Source organism: Schistocerca gregaria, chromosome X, assembly GCF_023897955.1.
Source record: "Schistocerca gregaria isolate iqSchGreg1 chromosome X, iqSchGreg1.2, whole genome shotgun sequence".
Taxonomy (NCBI): Eukaryota; Metazoa; Arthropoda; class Insecta; order Orthoptera; family Acrididae; genus Schistocerca; species Schistocerca gregaria.
Genome location: NC_064931.1, coordinates 328,670,676 through 328,688,528, shown reverse-complemented (window position 1 = coordinate 328,688,528; position 17,853 = coordinate 328,670,676). Strand labels below are relative to the sequence as shown.

General features: G+C 43.4%; 1 protein-coding gene across 7 annotated transcripts in view; it reads right to left on the bottom strand.

Moving 5' to 3' along the window:
• The window catches only part of LOC126298824 (solute carrier family 41 member 2-like), an 874,873-nt gene that overhangs the window by 539,800 nt on the left and 317,220 nt on the right, over nt 1–17,853 (bottom strand). The window contains exon 1 of one of the 7 annotated variants that reach the window (XM_049990296.1): nt 8,357–8,691. The exons of 4 other annotated variants lie outside the window; for them this stretch is intronic. The gene's annotated coding sequence lies outside the window, so the exon portion shown is untranslated. Of the gene's footprint in view, nt 1–8,356; nt 8,692–17,853 lie in introns of those variants that run through there. 2 more of the 7 variants (XM_049990297.1, XM_049990301.1) reach the window with 2 other exon arrangements.

The following is a 17,853-nucleotide window of genomic DNA, read 5'->3' as shown; positions in this document are numbered from 1 at the left end:
TGGGGCGTGATGGCAACAGAAACATCCCGCAACTTGTAACAAGCAAGTAATGCCCGTGACTGGACAGAGGATGCTATTTTTATCAAGAATGACCCAGAGCGCATTTTGGAGAAGCCCTCCACTCCCCAAACTTGTCCTCCAAATGCTCTACAAAAAACTGAGGCTTCATGGATGTGAAAGAGTCTCCAACTCTCGCGAATAAGCTTCACTGCTATCCTTAGCCTGGCGTTCCTCCCATGTTTTGGCCAGGGAGGGGAACGATTTGCGTCATATTTCTTAGCACAGAAGTTAGACTTTGCCCGCTTAGAGACTGCTGGCGGCGGACCACCAGCAAGAGATTACGTACTACTCTTCGTGGCATGTCATCCGCCCTGATGCTACCCACTCCGACTAGGGGCCCTCCCCACGGGCGCCACCCAGTCTCAGGAAGAGCCACCTGGCAGGATGGTCATTGCCGGGATTCCCGATGCCACAGGGAGATGGGCATCTACTGCATGGCATACGTGGGGAGTTAACAGCGCATGCATCAGCAGAGCGATCCCTGTGTTGTCAGGGGGCTACAATCAGCAGGGTACATGGGGGCCCCACAACAACGGACTGGCTACCGTGCTGGATATGAGGTACTAAGAAGTCCAAGGTCATTGTCGGCGCAGAAAGCGACACTACATAGTGCAAGGTGGAAAATGTACACAGGAAGGTGATCTCACCCAAGAGGTGGAGAATGAGCGGAACTGAAATGCGACGACGAGAAAGTGGGCTAAAGATCTCAATGCACAATGGTCACGATGCACCATGTAAGACACCCTTCTCCAATTGGCTCGCTCTTCGGGAAAATTTAGGAAGATGGAGGTCAAACCCCACAGGGGCCATCACCTAAAGGTCGAAACGCGTGAGACTCCTTTTACTCGCCTCTTACGACAGGCAGGGATACCTCAGGCCTATTCTAATCTTCTTATAATACATAATTACAGTATCCTTCCTCTGCAGTAGGTTTATTCTTAGAGAAAAATATATCATCGCACGTCAAGATTTGGGATTTCCGACCATGCTTCGCCAGGGAAACCAATATGAAGAATGTTTCCACCATACTAATTATTAGCAGACACTATCGAAGATTAAATTCTTTGTTATTAAGTCAAACATCGGAATCAATGAGACTCAGCAGCCTGTTCGTATCACAGCATCTATAAATATATTTATTCTCATCAAGTCACTAAGGTGTGCGACGGAGAACGCTTCGTGTAGCACTACTGCTTTTCCGTGCTGTATTCTGTTCACGACTGGGGTTCGGGAAGAACGACTGTCGACGAGACATGGCACGAGCACTAAATTTTGTGATTTTATCCTCATATTCATCTAGATGTACATATATGGGAGGAAGTACTACGTTGCTTGACTGCTCTTGGGACGCACGTTCTCGGAGTTTTAGCAGCAAACCTCTCCGTAACAATGCAGGTCTCGTAGAGCGTGCCACTGAAGTTCGATGAACTCTAACTAACCTTCTCGCCCGCACTAAACCAGTCTATGATAAAAAGCACTATTCTTTAAATTTTCCCTAACTCCTCCATAGATTCAATATTTTAAGGGCCTCATACTCACGATTAACTCTTGAAAATATGTCAAACGAGAATTCTGCAAGTTAACCCTTTTGTCGGAGACTTACGTTTCTTTTCGGCTAATTATGTTCAATCGTTACATTTATTTGTGTTTAGGGTCAACTGCCAGTCTACGCACCAAGTGTATATTCTCCACGTGGCGTTTCAGAAAGAATTTCCTGATATTGTGATTTCCTTACATAGAAGTACAACAGACCCTTAAAGATTCTGTTGTTATTCGTCAAATCATTTGTGTGTATTGCGAGCAGTGACGGACCTTTAGCACTGCAAATACACTCTTTACTACTTTCACATCGGCTAGAGTTCTAGATGCTAGGAATTCCAAAATAAATCGCAAATCTGATTTGAAATTTCGTGATTTCTTACGTTTTCACTATGTGGCAGTGTGGCGCTTGTACACAGCCCTTTCAGGAAGCCAACGAATACATCAATGTGGCCGTCGTTACCTAATGCCTTCTAAATATCAAGGACGAACGGAACGACCTGCGTGTCACAAGACTACTATTTGCATGACACGTGATTATTCTTACTGTGTCGATTTTTGATCTCCAAAAAAGGGTGATTATAAGCTAGCATGTAACGCCCTTCCACAGTTCAGATTGACGTCAGCGATGTAGGCCCATCGTTATTTGCATATGCCCGATGATCCCTCTCGTAAACCGAAATGATGTGTGACTTTTCCAATGTCTTCGAACTGCTTCATTGTTTCAGCGACTTATTGTAAACTGCTACTTGATGGTGAGCCAGTTCTATCGTAGTCTATGTAGAACTGTTCAGGTATCTCGTCTACTGCAGGCTTCTTCCCTTGTCTCTCGACTCTAGTTGATTCGGTATGACATGATCCCTTATCCCAACAACAGTCATTTAGGTGTTCGTACAACAATCTAAACACAACATGCTAGTAGAATCTACGTCAGTGAAATAATTTGGGAAGAGTCTATAAAACATTGTTGACTGCATTATAGCAATTCAAGAATGAGAAATACTTAGTGTGTCAGTATTGGCCGCAGTGAGTTTACGATACATGATTTTCCAGCAATAATGATGTCGCTATGAATGGGAACTCACGTCCTCAAAGACGGCAGTTAATAATGGCAACAATACATATGACTGCAGGAGAAAACGTAGGATTCCTAAAGTAATATGGGAGTTAATTATTTTCGAGTTTTTCCTCATAAAATTACTGCAGTTAAAGAATATTTTACACCATATACTGGCCGAGTGGTTCTAGGTGCTACAGTCTGGAATCGCGCGACCGCTACGGTAGCAGGTTCGAATCCTGCCTCGGGCATGGGTGTGTGTGATGTCCTTAGGTTAGTTAGGTTTAAGTAGTTCTAAGTTCTAGGGTACTCATGACCTCATCAGTTAAGTCCCATAGTGCTCAGAGCCATTTGAGCCACACCATATATATGCGATTGCAGTCTTTCTCGGCGTATTCCATTGATGAAATCTTCTCGGGTTATCAGCCGAGTGGTGGCGTCGTCTTGTCGCAACGTTTCGATGAGTTTCGTACCCATCATCTTCTGGCGAAGTGAAGACTTCGCCAGAAGATGATGGGTACGAAACTCATCGAAACGTTGCGACAAGACGACGCCACCACTCGGCTGATAACCCGAGAAGATTTCATCACACCATATATGTTTTGCTTTCATTCATAAAGCATCTTCTGTGATCATTCTGGAAATATGATACCTTATAGATCCCTGCAAGACCGTGAACTGTACCAATATGTTCCAAAAAGCCGAGAGCGAAAATGCGATATTTCGCCGGGTGTGGGAGGGGGTGGGAGGGTGGGTGTGGGGGGTGGGGGTGGGGGGGGGGGGTGGGGGGGGGGTGCGTGAGGTTGTGTCATATTTCGGGTTCTATTAATCACAGAGGTAGGGTGTCAAGCGTTTTAGATAGCTCTTGGCCCAGTGAACATTTGTTTAACTCTCGTAAGAACGGGCGTACTGTATCTATCTACATAACAGATCAAAATTTAAACATTACGCACTTCCTCCAGCTCAGGTAAATTGAGGAAATAGGTTGATTCTTTTGCGTTAGGTGTGGTCTAGGGTGCATCTTAAGTGTCTTACAAAAACGCCATTTGCTGATGAGGGATTCCTGGGAAGTCCCCGAAAAGTCCCGATTTTTTGGGGTACGGAGTGTACCAATTGTGGTGATGGTCACTTCTACAATTTCTGTACATGGCAAATCAGAGAAATTTTTACCACATATTCTTAAGATGACGATCTTGGAGACCGCTGAAATTCTTTTCGCTATATAGTAACTGTTGTCGAAATCTAGAGGTTCAAAATTACCGTAGGTTTGCACGTAAAACTTGCACGCAATATCCGCTCTGAATCGTATGTGTAGTTTTAAGTGACGCAGTGAATGCATGTCAAGCTTTCTGGAACTATCGCAAATTAGAACACTGTCACATCAGGGTAAAAATAAATAAACAACTCAAATATTTTTAAAGACTGTGCATAAAACTTAAATGTTACCTTTGGAACGAATATTGCCAGTAAACTTCTGTAAGCACGAAAAAGAAAAACTGCAGCTTCAACTATGAAATGGCCTACAGTGATATTAGCATCTGCAATATCTTGTCCTCCTTTTATCACACTTGTGGAGCACACTCCCACCCATTGTGAACACATTTCTTAGGTTTCGGGTAACTTTCGAAGTATATTGCTATAGTACCTACAGTTCAAAATAGTGCTGTAATTGTTGAATAAACGACGCGTTCGTAGAAAGAAATCAGTGAATGCTGTTGCGGTTTCTTAGATAAGAACATCTAATAGAGACATAGTTGTTCCCAGAATTAAAAAAAAATTTTGAACGGTCTGTAATTCAGTGGCTAAAAATGTAAATAAAGTCTAGTACGACCGTTGTTATTTTAAATACTAACTATCAATCTGCTATTTATTATTCCACGTAGCCTTATGAAAACATTATAGTTATCACGACTAGTAAAGTAGTATAAAAATATTGGTCGATGAACTCTAATATTCAGTTAATTTCCTTCGTCTTATATGCATTATCTAGAGACATGACGTTCTTATTTTAGCCGATGTTAAGGTGGGGGTGCTCGTCACAGAATGCTGTTCAACTATTGAAAAAAAAATCAGTTTATATGATTTAGTTCTGTCCCTCTAGTGGTTCGTGATAAACTGTCAGTTAATTGCAATATGATTGTAATTTTATCTTGTTTATACAAAGGATACAACCACATCACATATCTGTTTAATAGCGGCAGAGTACTAATCACAGTGCGATAATAGTGGTGTCATGACTGGTGTGGTAGCAGTCTTTCAGACTGGCATACGACGGTGACATTTCATTAGGAAGAAAAATCCAAGGCAGTGGACGCCTCAAATAGTGAAAAGTTCTTGAAACCATCCGTCAATGATGGCGACTCGATTGTTGGTTCATCACGACAGCGCTGCAATACACGTCGGCCAGGAAAATACTGCTTACTAGCTGTAGCTGCTGTTCACAGACTTTTTTTTAGTCAAATAGCGTAACTATCCAAGTAAAATAGTTTTCTGGATGCATTTTATGTGAGCTCCGACAGCTGTTACTTATCATACGTATGATTCGCGTCAGTTTGACGGCGTGGGCATTACAGCAGTTTGTGTGTCACCTTTAAAGCATTGGTGCTTAGTTGCTTGAATATTTTGGAGGGATGTGATTTTGGTGAAACTGGGCCTGAAGAAGCATAATGTTAATATTTCTTTGTAATCTTGCCGAAATAGTATTGATCACTACACGAATCTTCACCGGCATACACACACAGTCGTCCTAAACCGAAATCGCGTAAAAATGGATCCAAAGCAGTAAAAGTATTTCTTGATGTTTGTAAGTTAGAATAAAACCGCACTAAAAATACCACGGTTCAGCAATAAGTCTCATTTAATTTTTTTTACTTACATATAAATTTGGTTTCTAGTTAATACAGTCCCATTTTATGTTGGGTAGAAAGGTTGATACTGACGTTATGCACTTATGTCCGTTGCCTCGCTCTACATGTACTTTAAGTAAAATGTTCAATATATTTTACAATTTGCAGATTTTCGGATTGGATCGTATTTTTTTTTAGTTTATACCGAGCAGCATCAAACCAGTCTCAGGACTGAAGGCCACAACAACAACAACAACAACAACAACAACCAAATATTATCTACTTTGAGTCTTGACCCACTTACTCGAATATTCAGTTAATTTCCTTCGTATTATATGCATTATCTAAAGAGATGACGTTCTTACTTTAGCAGATGTTACGGCGGGGGTGCTCGTCACCGAATGCTATTCAGTTATTGCAAAAAATCAGTTTATACGATTTAGTTCTGTCCCTCTAGTGGGGGACACAATAGGCAGCGAAATACTCGTCAGAGGTTTCGTGTAATCAGTACTGCTGAATTTACTTTGGAGTTTATATATTTATGAAGAAAATTTAGTTAAATATGAAATGAATGTTAGCTCGGTATTTTCATGCTGAAATTACAAATGGTTGAACCACTCACAAAACAGGAGACATAACGACGTGCAGTATATATAACGATTTTTTAATGGAATCTTGTGCAGCATAGGCGCGCACAAAGCAAATCCAAGCAGCCAGCGTATTACTTTATTTCTCCTATATTTTATGTTTGTGCTTGAGTACACTCCCGACGGATATTTGACGGAATACAGTAAAGTACATATGTATGGAGTATGAAAAGCTTACACGAAAATGCTGCGTGGTTTTGACGATGATTTTACCCTGTTATGAATTTATGTAATTTAAGCTTGTAAGGACTATGGTTCTCTTCTGTTAGGATGCGGCGAGGCTAGCCGGTACTGGTTCGACACGGTCGTAAATAAATAATCATATTACGCTCATTCAGTCGATATCATTGTATCAAAAATGGTCTTTGCTCGTCATGCAGTTCCACTTGACTTACTGGCAATATCGTTCGCTACTCGTTTGTGGAATATACGTGTACAAGTGTAAGGTTAGACATGTAAATACGAGTAAAATATTGGACGGATTTCCGTTTATATGACAATAAGCGTCAAGAACGCTCCAGCCGTAGGCACCTTACCCGGGAGCGCATGCCTGTATTTGATCTCAGCAAAGTGACCAACTATGACAGACTGCTCGTTACCGCTTCAACTGTGGGTGAAACGATACATTTGGGTCGGAAACATGTTTAAAAGTGACAGCTTGTCTGAGTTTTTTTTTAAAGGTGCATCGAACAAGAAATCCTTTCCCCAGTGTTGCTCGTTGTCGACGAACACCACGACCAACCTGTTCGTAATGCACATATTTTGATCACACACGCTAATATCTAATCATCCTGGACATGCATCTACTATTTCAGCGGTGTCCTAAATAAGATGCGGAGACATTGGTAATATTCGCAGATATTTTATTATTAACACAAGACTTCTACGTTTGTTTTGTTTCATCAAAAACTTTTCAAAGCCACTGACAGCAAGAGGATTACAGTAGCACACACAAAATGCAAGATACGTGCAACCTAGCTTCCAAGAGCAAATTACGATACACATTTAACGCCCGATTCCATATGTATAAATTTTTAATTGTGCTAGGAAGATTTCAGTCATTAATTTTGCGCTGATATTGGGAAACTTCCTGCAAAGTTTGCTGTCTGATCAGCTTTTCTGAATCTTGAGCTAAGCATAAGCACATCCAGTTCATCGAGCCGTATATTTAGAGTGGATACGAGTTACGTAGTGCCATCACACCTTGAATTTGTTGTAGTTCATATACGTAATATAATAGGCAGCAAAATACTCGTCAGCGGTTTCGTGTAATCAGCACTGCTGAATTTACTTTGGAGTTTTAGATATTTATGAAGAAAATTTAGTTAAATATGAAATGAATATCACCTCGGTATTTTCATGCCGAAATTACAAATGGTTGAGCCACTCTAAAAACGGGAGACATATCACAACGGCGTGCTATATATATATATATATATATATAAGCAAATATTGCCAACAACGAACGTGGCTGCGGAGCTACGATACAAATAAGTCTATCACCGCAATACCGATTTCTTTAATGGAATCTTGTGCAGCACAGGCGCGCAAAGCAAATGCAAGCAGCCAGCATGTTGTTTATCCACATATAAATTTCCTTCCATTCCCTTCCTTTCCCACTGAAAGATTAAAACCCAGGTATTGCAGATCTGGTACAGGTTTATGACTAAGTGTTCACGCGCATTCACTTGACTCCATTCGAAACACTCAGCGATAAGCCTGTACGTACGCGCGCGCGCACACACACACACACACACACACACACACACACACACACAAACGCGCGAGCGTGCGCGTCTTTTACGTTTGAACGGATAGGTTGAAGCAAATAACTACAAAAGAAAAAAAATCAGTTATTAGAACTGCGTGTGCCGTCTGAAAACTGACAGTAGAAATCTCAGACACAAATTGCAACTTCGTAAAGAACTAAACTAAGGAGAAAAAAATCAGGACACAACTTTTATATCAGTGGTGATAGCAGAGCCATTTTACACGCTTATATATCAATTTCATTTTCATCAGAAGCTCAAACTCACGAAAATATAGAGCTGCTGAATAAAGTGTTGTGAGCCTTCTCCGTTAGGTACATCTTTTTCATTTGTACTCAGCTGCTCGTAAGGCTTGAACTGCCTTAAGCTAATAGAGGAGGTAGCTACGAACGCCTTACGTGATGAAGTGAATGGAAGATGGTGCGTTCCATGTCTTACCTTGGGAACAGCTGCGCGCTGCCTCCGACGCGCTGGTGGCGCGGTTCCACACACGATCTTTCCAGTCGCGGAGAGGAAGACACACACCCGCCAGCTTTACCCGCGTAAGGAGTCACAGCCCAGCAACTGTTGCGGTTAGGCCAGCCGGTTTGTGTCATCGGACGGTGAATGGAAGACAGACAGGGAACGCGACCGCCATTACCGGAGCCGAAGCAGGACTGCGTGAATATTCATTTCGTCACTCTGTTTTGTTTACGTTTCTCGGGTGCCGCGCGCGACATAGTGCTCGCCTTGCGCATTCTCAGCCACGTGCCGTCGCCGTCACCGTCTTGCGACTGGTAATGCAGCGCGCCTACTTTTACGATATTGCGGCGCCTGTGTTGTTCAGAAGTACGATGCAGTGTTCCTTGGGGGCATGCATGCATTCATGTCCAAAGCTACAGGCACTACAGCGACTACAGCCGTTATGACATATATTCGCAGTTGCGAATATGGACAAGCATCAGATGTATAATGGAATGACGACAATGATGATTCGTGCCGAAACGAGACGCGGACCTGGATTTCATATATTTCATGACGGCTTTAGTCACCGCAGTGGCTGTTCTTCAGACATCCATGCATATCCGAAGGAACATGTCATCATACTTCTGAACAATACAGGCACTGCAACATCGTATCTGTCTGCCGACACCGGGAAAACGACTTTCAATTAAAATGTCTCCAAAAATGGTTCAAAAGGCTATGAGCACTATGGGACTTAGCATCTGAGGTCATCAGTCCCCTAGAATTTACAACTACTTAAACCAAACTAACCTAAGGACATTACACACATCCGTGCCCGAGGCAGGATTCGAATCTGCGACCGTAGTGGTCGCGCGGTTCCGGACTGAAACGCCTAGAACCGCTTGACCGCCGCGGTCGGCTAAAATGTCTCCCCTGTACGGGAATATCCATAATGGATGTGCACGTTGTAGACAAGTGATTGACGACGTATAGAAGTTTTGGTCTGGTCGAGAAACGTGCTCGGATAGCCTAACTGTGAGGCGACCTCCTGGGATAAGCGGGAAATCCGGGTTCGAGACCCGGTCCGCCACAAATTTTCATTGTTGACATTCCATTATACAGCAGATCGTTGTCCATATTCGTAACTGCGAATACATTTCAAGTACGTCTACTTTTAGTTCGGGAGCCCGTGACATAAAAGTGCATCTATTTTATACTGCTTGGTGTATTAACACGTTGTTATTGACGACTTAACAAACAAAAGCCCATTATCAAAAAGATTGGATTCTGGGACATGCGACACCCACCCATTTCCTAACATGTAAAATGTAATGTGCGTAAAATACTTTATCTAGATAAAACTGTTTTTTGCATTATTGGCCAATAAATTGTTAAAAGAAAAAGTCAGCAAGCAATGTACTATTCAAATAATATGTATTATAACGAAGGTTATTAAAAAATAGGAGCAACCATCAGCTGTATTTTGAATGACGGCAATGAAAATTTGTGCCGGACCGGGACTCGAACCCGAATTTTCCGCTTTACACGAACGGTTGCTTTGATGTAAGCATGTCCGAAGGAAAATCGCATGGTTCTTCTTAACAATAACCAAGTGCAGTCGAGCAGTGGTTTGCACACATTACTCGTATTCCGGAGGACGACGGTTCAAACCTGCGTCCGGTCATCCTGATTTAGGTTTTCCGTGATTACCCTAAACCGCTTCAGGCAAATGCCTGGATGATTCCTTTGAAAGGGCACGGCCGATTTCCTTACCCCATCCCTCCCTAATCCGAGCTTCTGATTCGTCCCTAATGACCTTTTTTTTGAAGGGACTTTAAACCCTAATCTCCCCTCCCTTCTCTCTTGGATAATATAGGCACTGAAATATCGTACAAAGAATTAAGGTTTCGAACAGTATAACATGACTGCACATTTTTGGCATCTCAGAAACGTTGCCGACAGCATTACTCACAGTTAGGTTCTTGCTTACTTTTTCCGACAACAGTTTATATTGCAAATAATGCATAACAAAGTTTTAGCTAGTATAAGGTAGTTTCAGAACATTACATGTTACGACACGTTTGAAAGTGAGAGGGCGCCGCAAGTCCCAGAATCCATCATTCAGGTTTATCTGAAACTAACCATAGATTTAACAAAGATGCTTGGATATCCGCTCTTCCTGAATTTTACCATTCCTACAAAATTTTGGAAGTCGTGTTCTCCTGATCGCATTCCACATCCGCTACCGTCGCCAACACACATCCTTTACCAGTTTCTCCACAAACTCACAAAACTGCTCCGAAAATCGAAAATGTAAATCTTGTTAGCTTGACAAGCAAAATCATATCGTATCCCCACACCACACACAACCGGGCCTCTACTGCACCTCTGCCGCACGTAACTCATTCTCTTCACCTCCACAAACTCCACATTTTTCTGTGAGAAGGTAACTATAATCAACTCCAACTTCATGACCCCAAAATCAGTCCTTTCTACCTGTTGTTGTCCCTCCTTCGCTATCCTGTCTACAGGGAAAGAACAAGGGTTTTTTAAATATTCGAGGACGATTATACAGGATTTTCGGAAATTTCCGTTACAAGCTGCCAGTACTTCCAGAGAGAAGTAAGGACATAATATTTTGACTAGAATCTCATGTTCGGGAAGGTACCGTTTCCGTGCTATAGTCGTTTGAGAACATGTTTGCTAGCTATGTACGCTACATGGGTTCAAATGGTTCAAATGGCTCTGAGCACTATGGGACTTAACATCTGTGGTCATTAGTCCCCTAGAACGTAGAACTACTTAAACCTAACTAACCTAAGGACATTACACACATCAATGCCCGAGGCAGGATTCGAACCTGCGACCGTAGCAGTCGCGCGGCTCTGGACTGAGCGCCTAGAACCGCGAGACCACCGCGGCCGGCGCTACATGGGGGAGGGGGAGGGGGGAAGGGGGGGGGAGAACGCAAGGAGTGGTTACGTCGGATCGGCTGATTTCATTTGACGTCTGTTCTACCTCGCTGACCTGGTTCGAGCTTCATTCACGTGCCTGAGATTGTTAGAACAACTTGGTTGAGTACAGAATGAGATTTTCACTCTGCAGCGGAGTGTGCGCTGATATGAAACTTCCTGGCAGATTAAAACTGTGTGCCCGACCGAGATTCGAACTCGGGACCTTTACCTTTCCCGGGCAAGTGCTCTACCATCTGAGCTACCGAAGCACGACTCACGCCCGGTACTCACAGCTTTGGTTGAGAACATGTTTGCAAAATATACCGACATGATCCTTCTGTGTGGTGAAGCTCATGGTAACGCTAGAGCTGCTCGTCGCCTTTATCAAGATCGTTATCCACAACGGCCGACTCAATCGCATGCCCTTTTCGCCACAATTACGCAATATCTTCGAGAAAGGAACACATTTACCGTCAGCAGGCATGACTCTGGTATTCCAGGAAGAGGCCACATACCTGAATTGGAAGAGGTCGCACTGCATCACGTTTCCTTTTTGTTTCTTTGGTTATTAATGAGTGAAAGTGTAAAACAAGTGATATACTGGGTCACTCCTAATAAATTACTTGTTAAAGTGGTTGCGTTATCAACATGTTTTCAATGGTTGTTACACGGATTTGACTGATTCAGGGGAGAGGACAAAACAGCGAGGTCATGGGTCCCATATAACACGGGAACGGCACATTTCCGGACATGGGTTCCAGTGCAAAATATATCTTCTCAGTCTCCTTTACAAATCCTAGAAGTTTGTAACCGAAATTTCCGAATACCCTGTAACAGTCTCACGCGGCGCGCATGCGCTGTAGTTTAGGTGACTTTTGTAGGCCAGTTTGAGGCTGTTTCCCGGTTTGATAGACCACAAGTGTCCCATGTCGATTATTTCGTCTTGTCTGCACATACACCACTGCGGTACTTTATAAATAGTTATCGTTTGCACCCCGCACAGTTGGAGAGAGGCCAATCATCCTACCGCCGTCTGCTTCACGTCTTCTGTGCAGCGAGCTACCTTAATCTAAGTATTATCTGTATTTTTCTTACTTGTCACTTCTTCTTCTGCGTGTTTTTGCTTTTAGGAAGCTTTAATAGTAGAGTGCTATTAAGTGTTCCATAGATCTCGTGTTTGTTTTGAATACAGTCAGAGAGTCCCTTTAGTCAGCCGTAGTGCTAGTAGTGCTAGTGTTTGTTTTCAATACCGTCCAGAGACAGGTAGTGCTATTTTCCTTGTTTCTACAAGAAGTGGTTAGCAATCACAGTTTAGTCAATAATCAACCGCCTTTAGTGAATTAGCAGTCTAGTTAAAAGCTGATTAACACTCTATAGTAAATTGATTTCTTAGGATGGCTAGGATGTGTGGCTGCTGTGTACGGACGCAGGAGGAGCTGGCCACTCTTCGCGAACAGCTGAGCGTGTTGATGGCCGCGGTCAGCCGTCTTCAGGCTGCTGCCTCGGAGTGTAGCGGCAGTGGGGAGTCTGGTGCGTCGCATGGTGCACCCCAGGTGTTAGATGCTTCACCCACTGTCCCTGCTGTCGAGACATCTTCGCGGGTACCGGGCGCGGTTGGGCCACCCTCTCCCCAAGGGGAGTGGCGGGTTCAGCGGCGTTCGCGGCGCACGAGGCGGAGGGTCAATGTGGAGGCTGGCCGTGTGGCATCGCCCGCTCTGCCTGTGAGTGGACATGTGGCTGCTCCTTCAGCAAGGTCCGAGCAGGCACACGGGGGGAGGGGTTTATTAGTTATTGGGAGCTCCAACGTTAGGCGGGTGATGGAGCCCCTTAGGGAAATAGCGGAAAGGTCGGGGAAGAAGGCCAGTGTTCACTCTGTCTGCTTGCCGGGGGGTCTCATCCGAGATGTGGAGGAGGCCCTACCGGCGGCGATAGAGAGCACTGGGTGCACCCGACTGCAAATTGTTGCTCATGTCGGCACCAATGACTCTTGCCGTCTGGGTTCAGAGGTCATCCTCAGTTCGTACAGGCGGTTGGTGGAGTTGGTGAAGGTGGAAAGCCTCGCTCGCGGGGTGGAATCAGAGCTAACTATTTGTAGTATCGTTCCGAGAACCGATCGCGGTCCTCTGGTTTGGAGCCGAGTGGAAGGCTTAAACCAGAGGCTCAGACGATTCTGCGGAGAGCTGGGGTGCAAATTTCTCGACCTCCGCTATCGGGTGGAGAAGTGTAGGGTCCCCCTGAATAGGTCAGGCGTGCACTACACGCCGGAAGCGGCTACGAGGGTAGCGGAGTACGTGTGGAGTGCACATGGGGTTTTTTTAGGTTAGAGAATTCCCTCCCTAGGCCCGACAAGACGCCTCCTGAGACGCGGCAAGGCAGGAGTAGGCAAAATGCAACAAGGAATAACAATATTAATGTGCTAATAGTAAACTGCAGGAGCGTCTATAGAAAGGTCCCAGAACTGCTCTCATTAATAAACGGTCACAACGCCCATATAGTACTAGGAACAGAAAGTTGGCTGAAACCAGACGTAAACAGTAATGAAATCCTAAACTCTGATTGGAATGTATACCGCAGAGATAGGCTGGACAGTGAAGGGGGAGGCGTGTTTATAGCGATAAGAAGTGCAATAGTATCGAAGGAAATTGACGGAGATTCGAATTGTGAAATGATTTGGGTGAAGGTCACGGTTAAAGCAGGCTCAGACATGGTAATTGGATGTCTCTATAGGCCCCCGGGCTCAGCAGCTGTTGTGGCTCAGCACCTGAAGAATAATTTGGAAAATATTTCGAGTAGATTTCCCCACCATGTTATAGTTCTGGGTGGAGATTTTAATTTGCCGGATATAGACTGGGAGACTCAAACGTTCATAACGGGTGGTAGGGACAAAGAATCCAGTGAAATATTTTTAAGTGCTTTATCTGAAAACTACCTTGAGCAGTTAAACAGAAAACCGACTCGTGGCGATAATATATTAGACCTTCTGGTGACAAACAGACCCGAACTATTTGAATCAGTTAATGCAGAACAGGGAATTAGCGACCATAAAGCGGTTACTGCGTCGATGATTTCAGCCGTAAATAGAAATATTAAAAAAGGTAGGAAGATTTTTCTGTTTAGCAAAAGTGACAAAAAGCAGATTACAGAGTACCTGACGGCTCAACACAAAAGTTTTGTCTCAAGTGCAGATAGTGTTGAGGATCAGTGGACAAAGTTCAAAACCATGGTACAATATGCGTCAGATGAGTATGTGCCAAGCAAGATCGTAAGAGATGGAAAAGAGCCACCGTGGTACAACAACCGAGTTAGAAAACTGCTGCGGAAGCAAAGGGAACTTCACAGCAAACATAAACATAGCCAAAGCCTTGCAGACAAACAAAAATTACGCGAAGCGAAATGTAGTGTGAGGAGGGCTATGCGAGAGGCTTTCAATGAATTCGAAAGTAAAGTTCTATGTACTGACTTGGCAGAAAATCCTAAGAAATTTTGGTCCTATGTCAAAGCGGTAGGTGGATCAAAACAAAATGTCCAGACACTCTGTGACCAAAATGGTACTGAAACAGAGGATGACAGACTAAAGGCCGAATTACTAAATGTCTTCTTCCAAAGCTGTTTCACAGAGGAAGACTGCACTGTGCTTCCTTCTCTAGATTGTCGCACACTTGACAAAATGGTAGATATCGAAGTAGACGACAGAGGGATAGAGAAACAATTAAAATCGCTCAAAAGAGGAAAGGCCGCTGGTCCTGATGGGATACCAGTTCGATTTTACACAGAGTACGCGAAGGAACTTGCCCCCCTTCTTGCAGCGGTGTACCGTAGGTCTCTAGAAGAGCGAAGCGTTCCAAAGGATTGGAAAAGGGCACAGGTCATCCCCGTTCTCAAGAAGGGACGTCGAACAGATGTGCAGAACTATAGACCTATATCTCTAACGTCGATCAGTTGTAGAATTTTGGAACACGTATTATGTTCGAGTATAATGTCTTTTCTGGAGACTAGAAATCTACTCTGTAGGAATCAGCATGGGTTTCGAAAAAGACGATCGTGTGAAACCCAGCTCGCGCTATTCGTCCACGAGACTCAGAGGGCCTTAGACACGGGTTCACAGGTAGATGCCGTGTTTCTTGACTTCCGCAAGGCGTTTGACACAGTTCCCCACAGTCGTTTAATGAACAAAGTAAGAGCATACGGACTATCAGATCAATTGTGTGATTGGATTGAGGAGTTCCTAGATAACAGAACGCAGCACGTCATTCTCAATGGAGAGAAGTCTTCCGAAGTAAGAGTGATTTCAGGTGTGCCGCAGGGGAGTGTCATAGGACCGTTGCTATTCACAATATACATAAATGACCTGGTGGATGACATCGGAAGTTCACTGAGGCTTTTTGCAGATGATGCTGTGGTGTATCGAAAGGTTGCAACAATGGAAAATTGTACTGAAATGCAGGAGGATCTGCAGCGAATTGACGCATGGTGCACGGAATGGCAATTGAATCTCAATGCAGCGAAGTGTAATGTGATGCGAATACATAGAAAGATAGGTCCCTTATCATTTAGCTACAAAATAGCAGGTCAGCAACTGGAAGCAGTTAATTCCATAAATTATCTGGGAGTACGCATTAGGAGTGATTTAAAATGGATGATCATATGAAGTTGATCGTCGGTAAAGCAGATGCCAGACTGAGATTCATTGGAAGAATCCTAAGGAAATGCAATCCGACAACAAAGGAAGTAGGTTACAGTACGCTTGTTCGCCCAATGCTTGAATACTGCTCAGCAGTGTGGGATCCGCACCAGGTAGGGTTGATAGAAGAGATAGAGAAGATCCAACGGAGAGCAGCGCGCTTCGTTACAGGATCATTTAGTAATTGCGAAAGCGTTACGGAGATGATAGATAAACTCCAGTGGAAGACTCTGCAGGAGAGACGCTCAGTAGCTCGGTACGGGCTTTTGTTAAAGTTTCGAGAACATACCTTCACCGAAGAGTCAAGCAGTATATTGCTCCCTCCTACGTATATCTCGCGAAGAGACCATGAGGATAAAATCAGAGAGATTAGAGCCCACACAGAAGCATACCGACAATCCTTCTTTCCACGTACAATACGAGACTGGAATAGAAGGGAGAACCGATAGAGGTACTCAGGGTACCCTCCGCCACACACCGTCAGGTGGCTTGCGGAGTACGGATGTAGATGTAGATGTAGATGAGCTCACAACGTCATATTTTTTGCCTCTATCGAATTTTTTTTCGACTAGTGTAATGCATGCACTTCAGTTGTAAATTTTTTTATCGTGTTGAATACCGATTATGCGGAATATTACTTGTATATGGACATAGGGAACCCCACTGCACTGTTGTACGTCCCTTTTTCATTTCATTTTACATAATATAAGATCCATGAACACCGTTGAGTTGGTCTATGGCGATAGTTTGCGAACTTTACTTCCATACAACATTTTGAGAGTTTAAATGAATACTGAAGCCTATACACCGATTTAAGTAGTATAGCTTCCGTAATTACAACCGATAATCTAGAGTCCTTCGAGGTTCTTCCACTGTTGGTTCCAATAAGCAAAAGTGAAGCTGATTCCACAGCTCTAGGGGTTTTCGGCATAAGAGGTGGAAATGGTGGAGAATGGTGGTTAACTGGAAGTCGAAAAACGTAAAGCCATCACGTGGAAAACTACAAATAATTCCTTTCTGTATGAAGTAAGTATTTTGTATTGTGATATGGTATTAGTAATGTCCAAACTATAGAATTGCCTTTTATCTATTGCTCAAGAAGGAAATCGATAATATACTGCTAAAAATTTGCTATACTGTAATCTCAGATGCATACAGGACGTTAAAGTTATTTCTCATTTAATGCATAGCACACCACAGCTGACGGGTAACTAAAACTATGTTTGTGAACAAAGTCTTATCAAACAATGTTACGTTCCTTTTTAGTGGTTGCAAGTAAATAATAACAAAATTTCTCAAGCATAGTGGCTAATAACTTCAACGATCAATATCCCAGCATCAAAAACTAAAATCTCTAAAGTCTCTCTGAAATAAAACCAATGAAACTTATTTTCTCTGTTCGGTTGTCATTATTTTCAGCACATCTAGTAGCGTGACTAATTTTTCACCGATACTGCCCTCCGTTGGCCATATACACTGCTTTGCTACACACTTTCTCATTTTCTCTGTCATTTAAATACACAAACATATCGGAATGCCGCTTGTTTTAAACTGTTATCAAATAAGAATTTGGAAGTGCCGCTTTGGTGTCAAATGTCATACTAATTGTACTTTTGGCGTACAGTCTGGTAAAGAGGTTGCTCCAGCCAGAGAGTTGGTAACTCTTTGTTTATACAGGTTCTGTTTTACACGAGGCATTTTCTTGTCATTGAATATCTGTGATGGGTGCTCGTCATATTCCCGTGTGCTAATCAGCCAATAAACCAAGCCATAAATGGGTGAGTGATGCCAGTGATCAACTGATTGAGCGAGGTGTAGCTTTCTGCAGAGTGGAGCAACTAAAAGTGGCCCGGACG